At 42.9% G+C, this 22,281-nt stretch overlaps 1 protein-coding gene and 1 long non-coding RNA gene across 2 annotated transcripts in view; one reads left to right on the top strand and one right to left on the bottom strand.

The window, feature by feature from the left end:
• LOC130173363 (storkhead-box protein 2-like) overlaps window positions 1-22,281 on the top strand; it is a 103,174-nt gene that overhangs the window by 23,253 nt on the left and 57,640 nt on the right. The gene's annotated exons all lie outside the window — the stretch shown is intronic.
• Window positions 1,100-1,504, bottom strand: LOC130173366 (uncharacterized). The gene is made up of 2 exons (XR_008828406.1): window positions 1,327-1,504; window positions 1,100-1,136 (listed from the first exon to the last, which is right to left on the bottom strand). It is a non-coding gene; the product is annotated as an uncharacterized LOC130173366 (long non-coding RNA).

The raw sequence follows: 22,281 nt of genomic DNA, 5'->3' as shown, positions 1-22,281 counted from the left end.
TTGACTGCTTTCATCCTTTTAGCATGTTCAGAGGACTCAGTGCCCAGCCACTTGATGAGCAGGTTTGTTTCTTCACTTGCAGTGAGTCCAAGATCTGCAATGGTACTCTGAAATGTGTTCTTCCAGCTCAAATAGCTTTCTGGTTGGTCATCGAACTTAGTCAGTCCTCCAGTCACGAGCTGACTCTTTGCTAAGAACCTTGCAAGGTCACTGGCTGCAATGTCAGTAGCTGTGTGGTTCGTGTTAAACTTATGCTGTGGCTGTGACACATTGTGGAGAAGACTTTCCTGAACTACATCTCTTTGCAGTGTTGGTTTCCTGTCATCTAGTGATGAGAAGTGGTGTCGATTTGGTTCTTGTTGGAAAGGTGTGAATGTTTTCGAAGTTCTCCCTTGTTTTTGCTGACAGGTGGTATCACCATACTGCTTAAAAACGTCTTTCTGACTTTGAGGAAGTTCAGTGTGATTGTGTTTATTTATATAATCAGTCACTTTCTGTTCTGGGGTTGCCTGGGTAGGCAAGAAGTCAAACTCACCACTTTGCTCTGCAGCGTCGAGCTGAGCAGCAGCAAACTCCATCACCTCTGCTTTGGCCATGGCGTCATCGGCCTCTTTCTGTAGCTCAAGTACATCAAGAGTTGCTTCTAAGCGAGCTTTTTCGACCTTGATGCTCATTTCTTTCTCTGCGTAGGCTAACCTGGCTTTGGCAGCCTGTGCTTCCGCTTGAGCTTTTGCTGCTGCCATACTTGCTCTGCTTGATGTGGCTGACCTTCTTGAAGCTCCTGCTGATGATCTGACAGTCAGCCTTCCTGAAGATTTTGAGGACGTTAAGGAGCGAGCAGAGAGTGATCTGGTCTCCTCAGAATCTTGACCACGAGCCCCTGTTGTCTCCATTATGCTTGGCTGAGAAGTGCTGGTGAAGGAGAGTGTGTGTCTGTCACTGGCTCTCTAGTCAGTGTCCAACAGTTTGTCGTCATCCCTCGTTGAGTGCTATAATTTCACTGTACTGTTACACCCAGTGTGACTCCTGTCGTGTACTGGGATTCACAGCCAGCTAAACTCTTTATGGACATCATGACCTCCAAGGAACAGGCAAGCAGTTGTGGTTGGACAGGTTTAATGCCAAAAATTGTGAAACTGAAACACAGAGTACAGAAACATAAATTAACAACCAAGATACATACATTGCAAAAAATAGCGGATCTAACATTTACAGATCTGCGGCGGAAAAGTCCGCGATCGGGTCTCGATCGTTATAATAAATACGTAGTGTCAAATTTAACCAAACACTTTGCACTCTAACAATGATGTGTAGAAATGTACTCACTTATATTGCCAGTACAAGGGCAAAACAAACAGCTGGACGACTGAGTATCTCTCGTTATGAAGCAGAAAATAAAAACTTCCAGGTACCTCACTTCCTGTAAATCACACAGGTAAATAAACGCACTGCGCCCTCTATAGGCGAAAAGGTGCTACTGCAACTGCAGGCACAAACAGTTCCAACACAACTGTTAAAATCTTAACCCATCCCTAATAGTGTCTGTGGTGGGTAGTTTCTGTCATGGGTAGTTTCTGTGGTAGGTATTTTTTGTGGTGGGTAGTTACTGTCGTGGTTAGTTTCTGTGGTGGTTAGCCCCTCTCGTGGGTGTTTTCTGTGGTGGGTAGTTTCTGTAGTGTGTGTTTTCTATGGAGGGTAGTTTCTAAGGTGGGTTATTTGTGTGGTGGTTGTTTTCTGTGGTGGGTAGTTTCTGTCATGGGTAGTTGCTGTCACGGGTAGTTTCTGTAGTGGGTAGTTTCTGTGGTGGGTAGTTTCTGTCATGGGTAGTTGCTGTCACGGGTAGTTTCTGTGGTGGGTTGTTTGTGTGGTTGGTGTTTCCTGTGGTGTGTAGTTTCTGTGGTGTGTAGTTTCCTGTAGTGGGTAGTTTCTGTCATAGGCAGTTTTTGTAGTGGGTAGTGTAGTGTCTGTGGCTGGGTAGTTTCTGTGGTGGGTTATTTCTGTAGTGGGTAGTTTCTGGGGTGGCTAGTTTCTGTGGTGGGTGTTTTCTTTGGTGGGTCGTTTCTGTGGTGGGCAGTTTGTGTCATGGGTAGTCTCTATGGTGGGTAGTTTCTGCGGTGAGTTTTTCCTGTCATGGGTAGTTTCTGTGGTGGGTAGTTTCTGTGATTGGTAGTTTCTGTCATGGGTAGTTTCTGTAGTGGGTGTTTTCTTTGGTGGGTCGTTTCTGTGGTGGGCAGTTTGTGTCATGGGTAGTTTCTGCGGTGGGTTTTTTCTGTCATGGGTAGTTTCTGTAGTGGGTAGGGTGGTGTCTGTGGTGGGTAGTGTAGTTTCTGTCATGGGTAGTTTTTGTGGTGGGTAGTTTCTCTGATGGGTGTTTTCTGTGATGGGTGTTTTCTGGGGTTGGTAGTTTCTGGGGGTCGGTGTTTTCTGTGATGGGTAATTTCTGTTGTGGGTAGTTTCTGTAGTTGGTAGTTTCTGTGGTGGGTAGTTTCTGTTGTGGGTAGTTTCTGTGGTGGGGGTTTTTTGGGGGTGGGTGTTTTCTGTGATGGGTAATTCCTGTGGTGGGTAGCTACTGTCGTGGGTAGTTTCTGTGGTGGGTGTTTTCTGTGGTGGGTTGTTTGTGTGGTGGGTGTTTTCTGGGGTCAGTAGTTTCTGGGGTGGGTATTTTCTGTGATGGGTAATTCCTGTGATGGGTAGTTTCTGTAGTGGGTAGGGTGGTGTCTGTGGTGGGTAGTGTAGTTTCTGTCATGAGTAGTTTTTGTGGTGGGTAGTTTCTGTGGTGGGTGTTTGCTCTGATGGGTGTTTTCTGGGGTTGGTAGTTTCTGGGGGTCGGTGTTTTCTGTGATGGGTAATTTCAGTTGTGGGTAGTTTCTGTGGTGGGTGTTTTCTGTGGTGGGTAGTTTCTGTAGTGGGTGTTTTCTGTCATGGGTAGTTTTTGTAGTGGGTAGGATGGTGTCTGTGGTGGGTAGTGTAGTTTCTGTCATGGGTAGTTTTTGTGGTGGGTAGTTTCTCAGATGGGTGTTTTCTGTGATGGGTGTTTTCTGGGGTTGGTAGTTTCTGGGGGTCTGTGTTTTCTGTGATGGGTAATTTCTGTTGTGGGTAGTTTCTGTGGTGGGTAGTTTCTGTAGTGGGTAGTGTAGTGTCTGTGGTGGGTAATTTCTGTTGTGGGTAGTTTCTGTGGTGGGTAGTTTCTGTAGTGGGTAGTGTAGTGTCTGTGGTGGGTAATTTCTGTTGTGGGTAGTTTCTGTGGTGGGTGGTTTCTGTGGTGGGTGTTTTTTGGGGGTGGGTGTTTTCTGTGATGGGTAATTCCTGTGGTGGGTAGTTTCTATAGTTGGTGTTTTCTGTGGTGGGTAGTTTCTGTAGTGGGTGCTTTCTGTCATGGGTAGTGTCTGTGGTGGGTAGGGTGGTGTCTGTGGTGGGTAGTGTAGTTTCTGTCATGAGTAGTTTTTGTGGTGGGAATTTTCTGTGATGGGTAGTTTCTGTGGTGGGTAGCTACTGTCGTGGGTATTTTCTGTGGTGGGTTGTTTGTGTGGTTTTTGCACAGAGGAACCTCTGTGATAACAGAACTCTGTCCTGATTGGCTGAAGGCTTCACTGACACATGACACTTTCTACATTTTTATTTTAAGAACTTAAGATCTTATTTTTGGTTCTCTCTGCCAAAGATGATGCAGTTTATTTGATCTCCTCCTTCTGACAGCTCAGTTTTTACATATAGACACACTATACTTTTTTCATTTCCAGCAGGAAGCTGTGAAACTGTTTAATTTAGGAGTTATTATGAAAGAGGTAATGTCCTTACACTTGTATTTGTAAGTGAAATACTGTTCAGGTTTGCACATGCAGCAGACAGTGTATTAAACAATTTGAAGTTGTACTTTTCTTGTTTGTGTATAAATTCGAATAGAGTGGGCAACTGTGATTCAGGAGGTAAAGCTGGTCGTTTGTACTCATGCATGTCTCATACTGACTCTGAGCATGAATCACATCACATTTACCGACTGACCTACATGATGGGGCAGGCTGCTCCTAAACACACGTTGGCTTGGCCTGTATGTCATTTTCATTACAGTAATGCTGTGATATAATAATACTGTTAGAAAACAAAAAAATACAGTGATATAGATTTCAGGTTGTAGCGCTCCCCCACCACCACAGCAGGTTGCCTCCTCTGACAGGTGTAGGTAGTTCTACTAATGTCGATATTATTATTTAAAGGACAAGGAGGAATATATACTATTCTTTATCTTCTACACTGTATGTTGTTGTCACCAAATCCCATGAAAGGAGCAAAAGTTGACTGCCTCACAGCACTCAGAGCAAAACTGTAAACCTCACAAACACATTAAATGTCAGTCGTGTACAGGATGTGTGGTCAGGGACAGCTGAACTGACTCTACATGTGCAGGACAGGGCTGTAGTCAGCTAAAGAAAAACTTTACAAAGTCGTACCTACACTTCAACCAATGGATTGGTTGTGGGAAGAAAAAAATCTGCATGTTATCTGTTGACAGGGCTGTAAACTAACTTTTTGGCTCACCTGCCAAGGGGACCGGTAGATGAAAAAATCTACCGGCCAAGTAAATTTTTTACCGGCCAAGTAATAAATTGCCTCTTTTTGTTACATATACATCTGTTTCAGTACTTTTCATTGAGATAACAGTATTATATAGCGATATATATATTAGGAAAGAGACCAAAATATTATTCAAAATACATTTTTAATATTTTGAATATTCAAAACATTGCGAACATGGGCAGTGCCAGTACCAGTTAACCTCCTGTTCTGATAACAAATGATAATAACAAAATTCAAGGAAAAAAAAAAAAAAAAATAGAACAGAACAAAGTGGATCAGTGCATGATCTTTGGTCTCTTCTGATAAAGACGTCAGAGCAGTCACGGCAGGTTGAGTGAAGAGATGCTCGGACTGAGCCCGAGACACTGATTTGCAAACAGCGTGACATTTTTCTTCCTTCGTGCTCTCGGATGGTCTCGAGTTTCATCGTTTTATTGCCAACCACAAATTAATTGGTGCGCTGCTTTCTCCTCTATACTCTTTCTTTTTGGGTCACTCACACCGGGTATGTGCCTCCACATTGCTGCGCCGGAACAACACTGCGCGGGCTGGTGGTGACGCGTGGAGGCTGATTTATACTACTGCGTCAAGTTGACGCCGTCACGACACAGAGCCTCTGCGTCGACGTGAACCCCCGACACAGAGCCTCTGCGTCGACGTGAACCCCCGACACAGAGCCTCTGCGTCCGTCAACGTGCACCTCCAAAAATGTCTAGGCATTTTATCGCAGCAATGTTTTGCTATATTGTGACAAACACTTACCTGCCCCATGGCATGTAGCCCTCCAAAATTAAGTCGCCAGGGGAATATTTTAGTCGCATTTGGCGAGTGGCGACCGTTAGTTTACAGCCCTGTCTGTTGATGAACAAATTTGGCCACAATGCGCTGAGTACTCTCCACCTGGATGCCTAATTGGCCTAACTCAGGGGTTCTCAAAGTGTGGGATAGTGGGCCTCCCCTAAGAGAACTCAAAAGCAGCCACGCCCCCGCACTATTATTACTTTTATTACTGTTATTGATGTTGCTTTGTATGTTCCACGCAGGCTTAAAAAAAAGGTTTCAAGAATAAATGTAATACACATTTTTATTTTTTAAACACGTTTGTATATTCTTGAACATATTTTTAAAACATTTTAAACATCTTTATCTGTGAATGTGCTCAAATAATTTTTTTAAACACAATCTTTGTATATGTATATCTTTTTTTTTACACATTTTAACATCTTTGTTTTTAACATATTTTTTTTTTACACATTTTAACACCTTTGTGTGATTTAAAACATATTTTGAATACATTTGAACATCTTTTTGTTAAAAAAAAAAAAAACGTATTCACTTAAAAAAAAATTTACAATTTAACTTTTCAACTGATTTTTTAAAACACATTTTCACTCATCCGATGTTATCCCACATTAACGCTGAAACACTGCACACAACACATTTGATCACCTCGATTTTAGTGGGAACAGTGAGTCTGTGTCTTTGATGCACACAGGCGGTTGATGCGGGGATGCGCTGTAGAAAGGAATAAACGCAGATCATCCTCTACCCGCAGCCGTGACCGGTACTTGCTTTTAATCGTATGTGTATGTGTACGGTATGATGCCTCGGTTACCTTGGTATTTACAGTACCAAATGTCTGGATGGCTTTCTTCTGTGACCACAATTCATTAAGCTTCCTATCAAAAAACTCCCGCGGCTTGGTTGTTAAATTGTGGTGCTTAGTTTCAATGTGGCGCCGGAGTTTACATGGTCGCATACTGTCGTTAGCTAGCACCTCTTTGCAAATAACACACTGTGGCAGCGGAGCATCGTCAGGACCAATGCATGAAAAACCAAACCTTAAATAATCAGGGTCATACTTCCTCCGTTTTCTGCTCGCCTCTGTGCCCACTCTCACTTTCACCTGAGGCACTAAAAATCGATCCATTTGCTGTAGTAAGCTAACCAGATGATACACTTTTTTCCCTTTCTTTTCGCGCCTCCCCTGAAGTCATCTGGCGCCCCCCCTGGGGAGGCGCGCCTCACACTTTGAAAACCGCTGGCCTAACTGAATCCTAAATAAACATGAAAAACTTCTAAAAGTCTCATTGTGCTTTAAGGGAATTTGTAGCATTCTTCAGTCCTCTTTCTATCAGTAGGAACAAAATGTATGAGAGGTCCAGACTTGTCGTACGAGTACTGAACAGGTAGGCTGCCTTTTCTACACGGGGGGGAAAAACACATTTGTGTCACTGAAGAATCGCAGATCGATCGGTGCATCTCTACTACTTAACTGTGGCTGGACTGTTTTGTGAAGGCCTAGAACCATGAAGCGGTAATTCTAGTTTTATTTTTGTGAATGAAACTTTCTCTGAAACAAACAAGGTGGAAAAGGTAGTTTTCTGAAGCAGTTTTAGGGGCGTTGATTCTCATTCTCATGATTTTCAGGAGCTGGTGGTTTTCATCAGTCTGAAAGGACAAGTTTGTGCAGTTAAGAGAGTTTGATGACTGACTCTGAACACTCACATTTAACAAGCAGAGGAGTACAAAAATGTTCTGGCATGAGGCCCATCGGGTGCACCACACTGAACATGTACAGGAGAAAGAAAAGAAGAGGTGTCTGTGGATAAGGAAGAAAAATAATTACCCAGCATAGTCAAGGTAATAGCTACAGGACCATCTCCAAACAGCTTCATGTTCCTGTGACCACAACTGCTGATGTTAAGAAGTTTAAGGTCTATGAGAGAGTAGCTAGGCTCGCTGGATATGGCACAGATTGAACAGAAGGGATGGAAAGAGGAAAACTTGAAAACTTTAACAAGCTGACCTTCAAAAATCAAGACAACAGTGTCCAGTGGCACCAGACACTACTTTCTGAATGAAAGTGGGCTCCCTGGATGAAGGCCCTGGAAGATCTCCTAAAAAAACCTGACTGACGTTTGCTAAACTGCTTATTAATAATCTGAAGAGCTTCTGGGGGTAATTTTTGGTCACTGCAGCTCTGTGTTCACAGACAGAAAAATGAAGCTTTCAAAGGAAAGAGCACCATCTCCACTGAAACATGGAGGAGACAGCGTTATGTTATGGGACTGATTTGCTGCCTGGAATCTGTGCAGACAATGAAATCAGATGATTCGTAAGGCATTCTGGAGGAAAACACATGGCCTAGTGTCAGAGCTGTGTCTCAATCACAGGTCGTGGCTACTCCAGCAGGATGACCCAAGAACATCCATATAAAAGCAGCCAGGAAAAAATTAGAAGAAAACATTGGACTTTTCTGCTTAATCCAGCTGAACATGGAGAGAGCTGAAACTCACTCAAACCTGTCTGCACAAGAGTCAAAGTAGAAATCTCAAGAGCCACAGGAAGTGCTTGATTTCAGTGATCGTGCTACAATATATTAGGAAAATTTTCCTGTATTTTTATTCATGACATTTTCATTCGTTGTGTGTTTTTTAAAAATATATTACATTAAAAACAACATAGCTGTTGTATTAAATATAGAATACAGGCCAACCAGCCAAGCTTTAGTCAAAATTTCAGAGAAATTGTGTTTTGTGGAGCGCCTCAAATCACTCACCTCAGAGTTTAATTAAAATAAGAGTCAGTCATTTCTTGAAACAGAGTTTTTAAAGTGGTCAAAACTCCAGCAACACTTTCAGTATATAGAAGAACTATTTTTATAGGCATAGAAGTGATTAAGCCCAAAGCGGCTGATCTTCTCAGGAGGAAGAGGTATTTGGACACATTTTAGGACAAGGTCCCTTTTGCACCACGCTTTACCTGCACTTGTCTATGCTGTCAACTAAAGATGGTGACACCCATGTCCTCTATTGGATGTTCCCCACCAGACAATGATTGGTCTGATGCCACACAACTGAAGGCCAGACCCATATTTGTAGAAGCCCCATAGGCAGATATGTATGTGTTTACATATGTTTGCTATTTCTCTCATACTTACTCTATTTAAATGTTAATGTGTTTTGTGATGATCCTGATGAAGGCCAAAAGCTGAAACGCGTTGGTCTGATAAAGTGTTGCTGGAGTTTTGACTTCATTAGACCTTTTCTTTCTCCATGCAGCTTGGATGTCATGACGTGCCAGAAACCTCTACTTCACTTCTACACTGGAGATTTTTATCAAACAAACAAGAGTAAACAGTCCATTTGTTGGGGACTATAGGAACATGTCACCCATAGCAACAGCGTCTGTCTGTGGCTCAGATGAGTCAGATACATCGACTATGATGAGAAGACAGATCTAAAACCAACTGATTCCTCCGCTCCTCTGTCTCCTCGTCTCACTCCTGCTCTCTCTTTGTCTCACTCCTGCTCTGTCTCTTTGTCTTCTGCTCTGTCTCTTTGTCTCACTCCTGCTCTGTCTCTTTGTCTTCTGCTCTGTCTCTTTGTCTCACTCCTGCTCTGTCTCTTTGTCTCACTCCTGCTCTGTCTCTTTGTCTCACTCCTGCTCTGTCTCTTTGTCTTCTGCTCTGTCTCTTTGTCTCACTCCTGCTCTGTCTCTTTGTCTCACTCATGCTCTGTCTCTTTGTCTCTGCTCTGTTTCTTTGTCTTCTGCTCTGTCTCCTCATCTCACTCCTGCTCTTTGCAGCTCCTCAGCAGGATTAATGATATGTTTTTGGCTCAAGGGCCCTCAGACAGCTCTGTGCTCCAGTGAACAGTCACAAGATCAAGTTACAACAACTGTGTGGTTTCTACACACACACACACACCTCTCTCTGTGTCTGTGTCTCTACAGACACACACACACCTGATCGTGTACAGACAGAAGAAACTGAGCCTCTCATCACGAGGAAAGCTACTTTTAACACACACGCACACGCCTGCAGGCGTGGAGTTTCCTGCCTCTATCTCTCTCTCCTCCTTTGTTTGTGTGACTCTTTCATTTTTGTCCTTTTAATTAATTTCAGTTGAGAGTCAGAGCCGTGTGCTGACACGAGTTACTACAGCACAAACACAATCGCTGCATCCACAACCAAACAACTGGCTGTACACTGCTCTTTCTGCTGCTCGTGGCAGGGACTGATCTTCTGTGAAGAACACTTTCTGTTGAGACTTTTCACTGTAAAACGATGTGTTAATCCTGTGGAATGCAGTAACCCAGTTGGTCCACTAGATGACTGCAGATTACAGTGAAATGTGAATCCCTGAACCAGACCCCACTCCTCAAATGATCAAATGGCATTAAGTAAAAGTTGTTTTTACGGAAAAGAAGGATTGAAGCAACATCAAGGAACGAAATCCTATACAACAGCTGAGTGTTTATGTGTCTGTTTGTGTGATTTAGAGCTGCAGCAACACTGTCAGAGGTCACCTATTGGTTATTGGTTTTGGATCATAGTCAGTGTGTCTTTTCACACTCACACTAAGTAGTTTAACATGGCAGCATTGTGCCAAACCATTGAACAGAAGTAATGAGAGCTAATATAAAGGGGCCCTTACAGTTTTCTTGTCTTATCTTTAAGCTATAACAACCATTTTAGTAAGTCCATTTCTAATTTGCGGTGCCAGTGATTTGAATATTTCTTGTAAACCTACTTTGATGATCCATGTTGAATTTGCTTTTTGCTGGCACATTGAAAAAGCAGCATTGCTGCCACCAGCTGGCAATCAGTGGAAAAGCTCTCTCTCTCTCTCTCTCTCTCAGCTCCGAGATGTGTGTCATGTCGCCTTGTATGTGTGCTAGTAAAGCATGAGATATCAACACAACACATAGTGAAAGGTCCACAGTGTACAGATAGCGTTACAGTACACAGAGTGAGTGCTGTAGTTGTTGCAGTGTTGTGGCTTGTCATTTCATTTGGCTCCTTTTACTCCAGAACAAAAAAACAGCAACATCATGTACAGCTAGATTTCTTATGGGGCCTTTTCAAGTCACTGCTCGATCAAATAGCAGCATGAAAAAATCTTGTAAAAAGTGTACACCTGCTGACTGCTATACAAAATAATTAAAAAAGGTAATAGATTTGAAGACTTTTAACTTTGTACCTTAATTTGATTCAAAACTACATCAAACATTAGGAAGTGATACAAGAAAAACTTCAGCCCGGCTCCGTCCCGTTGAGGTGAGATGAGTGAGCATCTCACCCTGACCTGCATTCAACTTAATGATTTGTCTCACAGAGAAACGTAAATGACGTCGCTGTCTTCACTTGTGTGAGTTTTATTTGGATAAATGTGCAAATGGAGCCTAATTAGGGTTTCTGTGGCACGTAAGGTGCAGTAGGCGCATGGCTGTGACTGACTGATTTGATTTCTTGACTCTGCATTTTATTGTTATTCTAAGCTCACATACTGTAAGCCCCATTCAGATGGATCTATCTCTCTAGGGGTGGTGGGATGATTTTAATATAACCTGCCCTGGTCAGTGATTTAAATCCCATCTGGAGAGTTTATATGGGTAATTTTTCGCCCACTTTCCATTGATGATTGCCTCCTGTTTTTAGCATCTTAATGTGGATTTGTGAGTTTTTTCTGCTCCTCCTTACACTTTCTTGAATCAGCTCAGTGTGAAATATGAATTTTGTGGAAATGAAGGTAACACCAACACACAGGCCTGTTTAGAAACCAACATCACATCTCTGTTTTTCTGTTATATTTGTTCACATTCATTCAGACTATATCAGCTGTGATCAGCTCCTGTCTGCAGCGCATCATGATGTTCAGACAGCTATCACTGGATCACTGTGATACTGAAGAGAACTTAAAAACAGCAGGATTCTCTTTGTTCTTCTGGAGGTTTATTGTGAAGGGACATCAGAGATGACATCCTCAGGAAGTGAAATCACATTGAATCCGATTAACATGTGTTTCATGTCTGTGTCTTCAGATCTGACTCAGGACTCTGAGGACGAGGAGCACTTTTGAATCTAAAGCCCCTTTTACACTGGATGAAAAACCCACTAACACCCTGTTATGACCATCTCATCTAAGTGAAAACAATCAAGGAACGTCCACACGATAGGCTTGAGTTAAAGTAACTTTTCTTTTAATGCAAAAAAAAAGAGCGTTTATGGGATGTGAGGTCAGTTATCAGTGTGTGGTGGAGGTGTGGGATGCAGGGAAAACCATGTGCATATGTGTACTGTATGGCAGAAACCAAAATAAACCCACAAATGAAGAGACTGTCAGGGAGTCAGCTTTGCAGGGAGAGAGAGATAGAAGCCTGAGGAAACCTGGCCTTTATGCTCTTCCTCACAGGTGCAGCCAGTAAGCAACCTAAGGTGGGTGGAGTCTACCAGGAACCAGGAAGCCAGGCTATGCAAACCACAACAGGAGACCAGGGCATAGCAGACATAGCAGTAGGGATAGGGGCGGGCAGAAGACCTGCAACAGAGGACAGAAGCCAGCAAACCAGGGAAACACATATGGCCAGGGCCGTCACACACCCATTAACGTCTAGTTTTTATCAACAATGTGAAAGAGTACTATCAGAATTCACTCCTGGGTGAAATGACTCTGGTCATTGGTATTTGTTGGCTTCCGCTTAACTAATTTTCACCCCTTTTCCTTGCTGTTGACCTCTTTCAGAGCACACACACTGTAAACAGACCTGACATATGCCCAGCATGGTGTTTGCTTACTCACAGTTAAAGAATGACATCAACCTCCTATAGTCAGAGCTCTGAAAAGAGGCTTTGTCTTAGGGGTGGGCGATATGACGATATTAGATCGTGAAGGATTACAACGTGAAGACGATCTTTCAAACTGCAGAGATCGTGGGATCGTCTAGGGCACATTCTATAAATTGCAGTTCTATGCTGATGCACCGACGCACCAGACGTATTGACGTCGTCAACCTGACCGACCAATCATAGCGAATTACGGGCAGTGACGTGCTTTCCTACCCGCCTCCTTGTTTGTGTATGTAGCGGTATCACAGGGAGAGCGATGGCTGAAAGCCAAACGGAGTTGGTCGCTAAAAAAAAATTCCACCTCCATTATATGGAATTGGTTTGGATTTTCCGCTTTCCACTGATCAAGTGCGAGCAAATGTAATTAGCAAAGTTTGCACAGAAACCGTTTGCACGTCGGGTGGTAACACGACGAACCTGTTTAATCACCTGAAGAGGAAGCACCCCAAGCAGTATGCTGAGAGCCAATGTTGTTGTTTACCTTAAACTTTACGTTGTTTGCACATGCAGGCAAAACTGCGACTATTTGAAATAAAATCTGTTAAGAAAGGTTCTTTGGTCTAAATTGTCTGTTTTTCTTTTTCCAATTTAAGATCGTGATGAAATCGAAATCGTGATATGATATTTTTGCCATATCGCCCACCCCTACTTTGTCTCCATTGCTGCTGCCCAGGTAAAGCATATTTCGACCATAATTCCCCCATATATGCCAGCGTCACACCGCCGCTGGTAAACGTTCCTTCCATGCACCTGCCTTGACGCTGCCAGCAGTCAGCAGATTAATCCAACTCCACATGTTCTGGTGGTGATGGAAGGGTAGAATGCTCCTTCTCCTCCCCCTTGTAATCCACTCACCATATTCCACTCTTGCTGTCCCAGCTGCCTGATCACCCACCTCTCTGAATTTGGTGTCTGACCTTGATGTACACTGACTAGTCCGCCTGAGAAGTCTAGCACCCAAGGAGAGTTGGAGCTCGACGTTGCAAAACTGCAGACAGTCACCCACGATGTCGCTAGATGATTCAGCAGTTTGCACCAGAACCAGGTGTAAGGCTCCAGTGTTTAACTCCACACAAAATCCAACTAGCGCTTTAGTCTGAATTTGATCACCTGTTCAGCTCATTTCAACGCTGATTGACCATTGGTATCATTGGTGAGTTTCACCCAGCTACAGTAGTTGGCTACAATCCATAAATTGTGGTTGACCTGGCGGTGCATCACCTGTTGTTACTGGAGATCCAGAGTGAATCCTGAGAGAGGAGATGTAAAAAACATTGACATGGTTTTTGGTTCTTAAAACCACAAATATATCTTCTTATGGATCAACACTGCAAATAAAACACAGGAGAAGAGGAAAATATGGAGCTTTAATTCTACTGTGTCTTGCCTTTCTCAGCTGACACTGGGTAACAGTCAATGTACACCCTGGACAGCAGGCAAGTCGCACCAGAGGGTGTTGTGACACCTGCACTTTCACAGAAACATGATTTTGAGTAAGGGGCTTAATTGAGTTGGACAATTTACTGTGGTCCAGTTTTCATCTTTCACCTGTCTCATAGTTTAATTCAAGTCTGTTTTTTAACATAATAAAAAATCTAAAGTCATTGCTTAATACTATGGTGTGTGAATACTGGTGGAGTGAAGGGCGTGGTGTGGTGTACATTTTGAACTCAATATTATTTGCATATGGTGGTGAAGAAAATGTATAAATGCACCGAGTTGCGGTGCTCATGTCCCACCCTTAGAACCTCCACACTTTTAAAATTGGTGCTCCACCCTTGCTGGACAGACACACATTAACACTCACATAGTTGCCCTAACCTGCATGTTTTTGCTCTGTGGGAGGAAAGAGGAGAACATGCACCTCCACACAGACAGGCCCCAGCTGGCTGGCAGGTTTGAACCCAGAACCCATGAAACTCGGCTGTTGTTGTTTGTTTTGTTGTGTGCAGCCGCTGTCTGTACTCTTGCCAAAAATTGTTTGTTTGGGAAGAACCTCCACTCTCAGGGCCACAAAGAAGTGTGATGCAGATCCTTAGTGAAAAACACACAACGCTGAGTTAGTGGATGTGCTTCTGCTCTGAGGGTGAGGTGTGTTGGATGTGTGTGACTGCTTGTGTTGGAGGGTGGACTGAGAGGCTGGGCTCTCTGTTGTCATGCTGGGTGATGTAAGAGTGTCTATTCTGAAACTGTTGCCTGTGTTGCCTGTGTGTTTAAAGAGGAGTTAATTTAGCTTGGCTAAGGTTGCTCCTGTTGCTGTGTGTGTTGCAGCATTTGGACAGTTAGCCAGAACAAAGAGGAGAAGGTGAGGAAAAGTTACATAAGGTTTATATAGTGAAGGGAGGAGTTCAGGTTTTTGATTAGACTGACATGGATTGCTAAAGCCTAAGGGATCAGTTTACAGCCAGTATGGACAGAGAACAGGATTACAAATGGTAGTACAGATTGTAGTATAGAGATTCTTCAAACAGATAAAAAAAAAAAAACAACTCACAACATACATATACGTATATTAATTTAGCAAATAATAATAAATGTAATAATTGTTTTTCCATACAGAAAGTTTAAAGAATTAGAAATATTATTACACCAAGACTGTAAATTAGATAGAAAATATGAAATAAAATAACTGTCAGAATTAAAACACAGTAGTATTACACACTGGACTACACACAACTTGTGCCTCTAGGGTTCTTTCGCTCAAAACAATAACAAAAGACGCCATTGGTTAACATTGTGAGGTAGCATTGGATTGTGGGAGTGTTTCTCAACAGGGATGGTACTGCCCAGAGGGAGAACGTTGAGGGGCGCTGGAACCAACATTTTAAAAAGGGGGCATTGAGGTGTTCTTGGGGGGCCTTTGTTTAAGACGAGTTTACACCAAAGATTCACGACGAGACGAGATGAAACAGAAAGTTGTCTGCAGCATTAAAACGTAACGTCACAGAAACTCGTCACCACCTGACAAGACCGGACCAAAAGCGTGTCAAAGAAACACAAGCAGAATTTCCGAAAGGATAAGAAACCAAGCTAAACTAAAACTCGCCGGTTTACACCAATGTGACTAGATGAGGCAGTGTGTTGTTTCTATAGCAACGACTCTTTACTTACGTGCTAAGCTGTGTCCCAATTCAAGGCCTGCATCCTTCAGAAGCTGCATTTGAAGACTGATTGCGTCACAGCGGTGCGACTAGATTGTCCCATTTCAAAGGTTCTTTCAAATGTGGCAGAGAAATCCTTTCCTTTTCTTTTCCAACCTATCCCAAGGTTCATTGCGCAAACAAAGGCAGCAAACAATATCAACAGAGAGCTTGAGGATTACACAGTTTCAGCTCAGTTCAACAGCTAACGGTTCAACTGTTAAAACCAAGGGCCTTAAATAGGGATGGGTGTCGTTAAGATTTTAATGGTACTACTACTTTTATCAATACCACTTATTGATCCGGTATTTTAACGGTACTCTTAACTGTTATCAGTACTTCTTGTCTTTCTGTAAAAGTAAAAAACAAAACAAATTGAGAACAGAATTAACATTGCTTATTTCTCATATGTACTTGATTAACATTAATTCCCCCATCCCTGAGTGAACTGAGACTGAATTTCTGAATGACAATTCAGATTATGCATACGACTATAATATGAATGTAAGACTTCAAGAATACACCCGTAACCTTTTCATCATTAACCCATGTAAGTATAATGTAGTTAACTCTGTGTGTGGGCTCCAGACTACAGCATACAAAACACACCTGACGCAACCACGGATGACGGATGAACTACGAGCTAGTCGGTTGAAAACTGTACATTTCTCCATCCTTATGTGATGATGTTTCCAGAGATCGCTCATGTTAAATATTGAACCACACCTCAAAACGTTTAGTTCTCTCCACTAAGAGCAGGGTTTGTATGTCTGTGTGTGTTTGCTGCATGGTGCTCCAGCATGACAGCATGAGTTCTCGCCTCTAAATTACGAAACAGCGAAAATGCATCATTCATAACCTAATGTCTCAATCAGAAACAATAAAATGTGTGAGAGAACTTTTATGAAAACGATAACATTGGAGCTTATCGATATTCCGGTCTTTAGAAATGTAGCCCTGGAGCCCATTTAATACCGTTTTTTGGTACCCATCCCTAGCCTTAAAACCTAAAGTTTTTGTAAAAAACAAAAAGGTTTGTGTTGTCAGGGTAGCTAGGTGACAGGAATGTCTCATTTAGCTTTGGCCTTCGCAGTCCTCTGAGGGATGCAGCCCCTGAATTGGGACACAACATTTGTGTCAGCTTTCTGTAGCACTGCTCCATGCTACCTTCACGGGAATGGGATGTCAGATTATCATCTGTAAACTTTCACCAACATGGCGTTTACTGTGTCGACTCAGGATAATGGTTGCTCTCTTCCTTGGTATTCTTCCTTTTGAAAACTTTTATTTCTCCCGAGGTCAGCTACATGAAAGCCATGTTATTGCCATGGTTACAAATTTACAAGGGGGATATTCTTCCTTCGGAGTTCTCATGAAACCAACTCAGCATCTAGCATCCAGACAGACACTAAAATACTACTTTATTCAAGTTTCTTTATTTAGTAAACATAAATAAACTATTTTCTCAAACAATATTTTAAACTAGACACAGGCCACCTGACCAGCTGAACCACAGCAACGCCATCAGCTGACTTTATTCCAGCTGAGAGGTGGGAGTTTACACAGCTGAAGCTTTTCTCATGTAGTCGTGAACTTTAAGGTGTTCATCAAACATCTTTAAAAAGTCTATGAATAATAGTAAATGTGAAATCCTGAAACATAGGACATTTACCAGGTTTTATTTGCCTGGAATAGTATAAAAAATGTCACACCAAAATCTCATTCATTAATTATACGCTATTTTACACCAAAAATTTGCATTGCCAAAATAGGTTAATCGTTTTCTGCTAATCTGAATACTTTTTGTTTGGCAAGAGCATTTGAAATTTTCTAACGTTAGATTTGTGTAAAGCTTTTTTGCTCCCTGTGTTTAAACTGAACAGGTAGATGTTTTTTCTTGCTAGGCTCTAGGCCTGCCGCAACTCCACCGGTGCCCACTTGTTAGCTGCAGGGTCATCAGCTGGGGACCACCGCTCTATGATGTTTCGCCCACATGGACATCTCACTGACACCCCCTGCAGCTAACTTTCTTCAGAAGTTGCTTGCTCCCCATCTCTTGTCCCGCCTTCTTAGCCAGAGCCGAATGCTTGCCTTCTCTGGCTCCTCTGATACCTCCCTGGTTGCCTTGTGCAGCCCTGCTCCATGTAGCCCCAGGTACTTTAGCACACGTGTTGATGAGTCTCCAACAAAGCCTCTAGCGACCACTTCCACCAGATAGAGCCTCACATTCCATCCACTTTCCCTGCCATCCACTTTCCCTCCCTCCACCCCCTCTTCCCATGGAACTGTCAGTTCAACCAGTAGAGCTGACTTTCCATCCGAGATCCACAGAACCATGTCTGGCCTGGGAAAATGGAGCTTCTTGGCTAAGTCCACCTCTATTTTCCACTCCAAACCTGGAGTCAGGAGCTTGGGTGCTGGTCTCCTGTTGGTGTTGGTTACTGGCTCCCCGGGCCTAAGGAAGTGGACCTGCTGCTTACTCGCCGCTGAGCTCTTCTTGTTGCCTCTTGCCTTCTTACCTCCATCACCTCTGCCAGCTTCCTGAGCACTTGATCGTGACGCCATTTGAATCTACCCTGTGTCAGTGCGGTCTTGCAACTTGACAGACTGTGCTGGAGGGAGGCTTTGGTGGTCCTGCAGAGGTTGCAGGTTTGTTCTCTCCCGACCCATTGTTGGGGGTTTCGAGGACATTGTAGGGTGTCATAGTTTGCCCTGATTATAAAACTTATAAAGAGTCGATCCTGTGGCAGTTTCCAAATGTCTGCCCAGTTGACCACTCACTTGTGACCCAGCCCATGTTGTCCAGCACCCCTGCTGCCCTTGTGCCACGGCCTCTGTACTCCTCCTGCTCCATTCTGGTGATCTCAGACACAACAATGTCCTTCCTCTCCTTATTTGCTCTGGACCATGTGGTGGGTGGCTCACCCCAGCTGACTGTCCTGTCTGGACCCTTCCAACCACCTGCTAGTGTTGTTGTCTGCTCATTGCTTTTTGCACTTCCTACTCAGCCTTCCATTTTCTTCCAGACACCACTTGGACCTGTGCATCCCTCACAACCGTGTCAGACGGATCCCTCAACTCCATCACCAGTCTCGCCTTCTCTTGCCTTTACCCAAGGGTGACAGATTTCAGGGGTAGGTGGAGTGAATTCCATCTGTACAGGCCCACTGCTGAAAAGCACTGTGGGAGTCCTAGCTATTTGTGGATAAAGATGTTGGCTTTGGCATCCATCCTGCTTACGTCTGATGAGGTGACTTCACAGAGATCCATAGGCCACATCATCTTTGGGTACAGGGTGATGTTGTAGCACCACACCTTGTACTTTCCGGGCAGCTGGCATGAATCGATTTTTTTGCCAGTCTTGCTGAAAGCTGCTGCAGGATGATTTTCTCCATCTCCTTGTCCGACAAACTAGATGTATATTGCCTTCCCAGACTTCGGATGGGCTGGTCTGCAATACGGGGGATGTTTTCCACGCCAATGATGAAGGTCACACTGTTGTTCCGCTCCCCTTTCTGCAAGGTAAGACTCCTTGACTTGTGTGCTTTGAATCTCATCCTTGCCCAGGTGCTCAGTTCATCCAGCCTCTTCAGGAGTCTGGATATGCATGGTGCAGTTCAGAGCAGGCAAGTGATATCACCCATGTAGCTTCTTAACGGCGGGGGCCTCTAGACTTCTGGCAATCGGACTCCAACCACCTGCCTTGTTCCAATCAGGATGACCTCGAACACTGCTACAAAGAGGATAGGGAAGATGGTAGGGCTGCTTGATTATGGCAAAAATCATAATCACGATTATTTCTGATCAATATTGAGATCACGATTATTTAACAAGATTACTCATTGACTTTGAAACACATTGAAACACCATGCATTTATTGACCTTATTGAACTGAACTGTGTCTTTTTAACATTGTACTTTCTTGAACTTTAAATACAATTAAACAGAAAAAAGAAATAAATTAAAGAAATTAGATAAATAATAATAATAAAAAGAATATAAATAAAATATATTATCTAAACATATACAACAACATTTTGGTCAATTATGTTAAGAGAAATTAAGACAAAATAAAAATTATTTAGGCCAATGTGCCAAATGCTGGTAAGGTTGCTGGATTTTTGTGATGTAATCTCTTAAAGGTTTTAAGCAGAAATACCAGTCTGTATACATTGTCTGATATCAGAGATGAGCGCAGGCAGGTGACAGTATTTCCTCCTTTGCTGAAGACCCTCTCTGAAGAGGAACTTGTGGCCTGGATTACTTTTTTTTGTTACTGATGAGATGCGGTTAGTAGTCAAAATGAATTAGTAGTCAAAATGAATTAACCTTCTTTTGTGTGGTACTGAAAGTAGGCCTAGTTCTCAGCCACAAGTGGAAAGTGGCAGTGGAGGCGAGAATACCAAGTCTTTAGGAGTGTATTAACGAGTGTATAAAGTCGACATTTACATGATTTTAAGCAGTGATGGCTGGCATTAGGGGAGTGACTCTGGGATGCCAGTGATCACTGTCTAGCCTCCTGGAGGTGTCGTGGGACCAACTAGACGAAACACTGGTGAAAGGAGGTTCCCACCTGATGACCCCAAGACATGTTAGTTATCACTGCTCATTAGTCTGTATAGCTAAATTAATAGTTATCATAGGACTTAGGATATTAAGCTTAAGGAGCTATTCACTGGGTCCATTTTCTGTAGCACAAGTTTACCTTAAATTAAAATTCACTTTTTAATAATCTTCCCAGATATTCTGAAAAGCATGGGGTGAGTGACTTTGCACCGCAGTGGCTGGAGAGATAATGAAAATACAATGATTTACATAATATAAATAATATAAAAATAATAATGTAATATATAAAAATAACCTCCCTCGATTGTCTTGTTTTTGTAGTTGTTGGAAGCCAAAATCGTAATCGAAAATAAAATTTGATTAATTGCGCAGCCCTAGGAGATGGAACATCCCATTGCAATCCCCACTTCCAGCTGTTGCCAACCAGAAGTGAACTTTTGCAGGACAAAGCACATGTGCATGTCTTGGAAGTAACTCATCACCATGGTCTTGATGTTGTCTGGGATGTAGACGGAAACCAGTGCAAAGGCAATGAGCTGGTGTGGAACTGACCCATATGCATTAGCCAGGTCCAGCCATACCACATGCAGATGCTCCACACAGCCCGGGACTCCTGGAACCCGGCCTCTGGCAGCTGGTGTTGATATAGCCCTTCCATCAGGTAGGTGGTCATCCTCCTAGCCAACAAAGAGAAGAAAAGATTTCCTTCGACATTCAGTAGAGCTATACTCCTGAACTGATCGAAGGTACTGGAGTTCTGCTCTTTTGGAATGGAGACCGCCACTGCCCAGGCAGTTCTCATGAGGGTCTATAGGAGTTTCAGCACTCTCGGGCAGTTCTTGTACAACTTCTATGGTAACCCCTTTTGGTCCTGGTGCTGAAGCCGATCGAGCTTGCAGGACCACCTGCCTTACCTCACTGAGTGAGGGGAGGTGACACATCAAATAGAGCTGATGGTTTTTCAGGCTTAGGCAGGTAACATGGTGGGCCTAGTGGTTCATTCTTTGCAGGATCACTGTATTGAGCATGGATGTGTTCCTCTAGTTCTTCTTTGGACACCTCCAGCGTTCCGCTGGCTTTCTCCTTGAGGAGGCCACATGCATAACGGAAGGGATTCCTGCAGAAGTTTGCTCTCTCCTTCTCTTTCTTTTTCCTTTCTTTAGCCGGATGTGCTCTGCCCTCCGTAGGTTAGCAAGCCTTCTTTTGATCTCATTCCAGAGGATTTTTAGTCCGTCTTTTACCGACTCCTCTGCTTTCCTCCAGTACTTGCGAAGCTGCCTTCTGCTTGCCACCAGGTCATCAATTTCTTTCTCCTTCCTCCTCTTGTACCTTAACACTGCCTTCTTGGTGGTCACCACGCCATACCTGCCACTGCATTCTTCATGCAGGATTTCCCCGAACAGGTTTAGCCTGGCTTCCACTGGGCCGCACAGGGTTCTCAGCAGCAGTTAACTCAGGTGATCATCCAAGTTCCTGGCTGTTTTCTTCGTCCTGTTTTCGTAGTAAAGTTTGGGTGTCTTCACTCAAGGAAACTAGACTAATTAACTAATGATGCGTTTTTGCTGTTTCGCAATTTAGAGGAGAGAACTCTCTTTCTCTCTCTTTCTCTCTGGATGGTTTGATATTGTTTCTGATCAGTTTCACTGATGAGTTGAAAGTTATTTAGTTTTTTTCTACCACAGCCTTTCATGTATATATGTTATCCTGCTTTAACTTGAATTTCTCATCTGGGATAAATAAAGTTGTATTTTGTTCTTTCACTGATAAAAATATAGAAAACAGACTCACATATTGTCTCACTGTCTTCATTTATTTTAATTCATTTATTTTATTCACTAGTTTTAACAATTCCTTATGACAATTAATTATTTTCCACCAACACTGACACACACTTGTAGAAAACTGTGATAACTGGAGACGAAACTTTTAATTTTACTCCATGTAGATCATAAATCTTGAATAAAGAAACAACTCACAGAAATCCGTTGAGAAATATAAACGTTATTGAGCTTTTTATCCAGAAAAACTGCAGCTCAATTTGTTCTTATTTGTTTACAGGGTGGTCTTGCCTGGTCTAATATGGAAGCATCGTTCACATATTGCAGCAACGGGTGTATACGTCTAAGTTGAAACCAATCACACGTCTCTTCATTTTCAGACGTATTCAAAGACAGAGACACACAGACAGAGGCAGAAAACCCAATTTTCATGTCTGTGGTTTTCTGTTTTTCTTTACCATCTGTTGCTGCTCTTCATCATGTGTCAGTAAGCAGAATGTGTTTGGTTCTGGACTGTTGGTTGGATCAAATGTAATGGAGAAAATCATCAGCAGATGAATCGGTAATGAAAATAATAATTAGCTGCAGG

Source organism: Seriola aureovittata, chromosome 8, assembly GCF_021018895.1.
Source record: "Seriola aureovittata isolate HTS-2021-v1 ecotype China chromosome 8, ASM2101889v1, whole genome shotgun sequence".
NCBI classification, from domain to species: domain Eukaryota; kingdom Metazoa; phylum Chordata; class Actinopteri; order Carangiformes; family Carangidae; genus Seriola; species Seriola aureovittata.
This window is presented reverse-complemented; position numbering and strand designations above follow the sequence as displayed.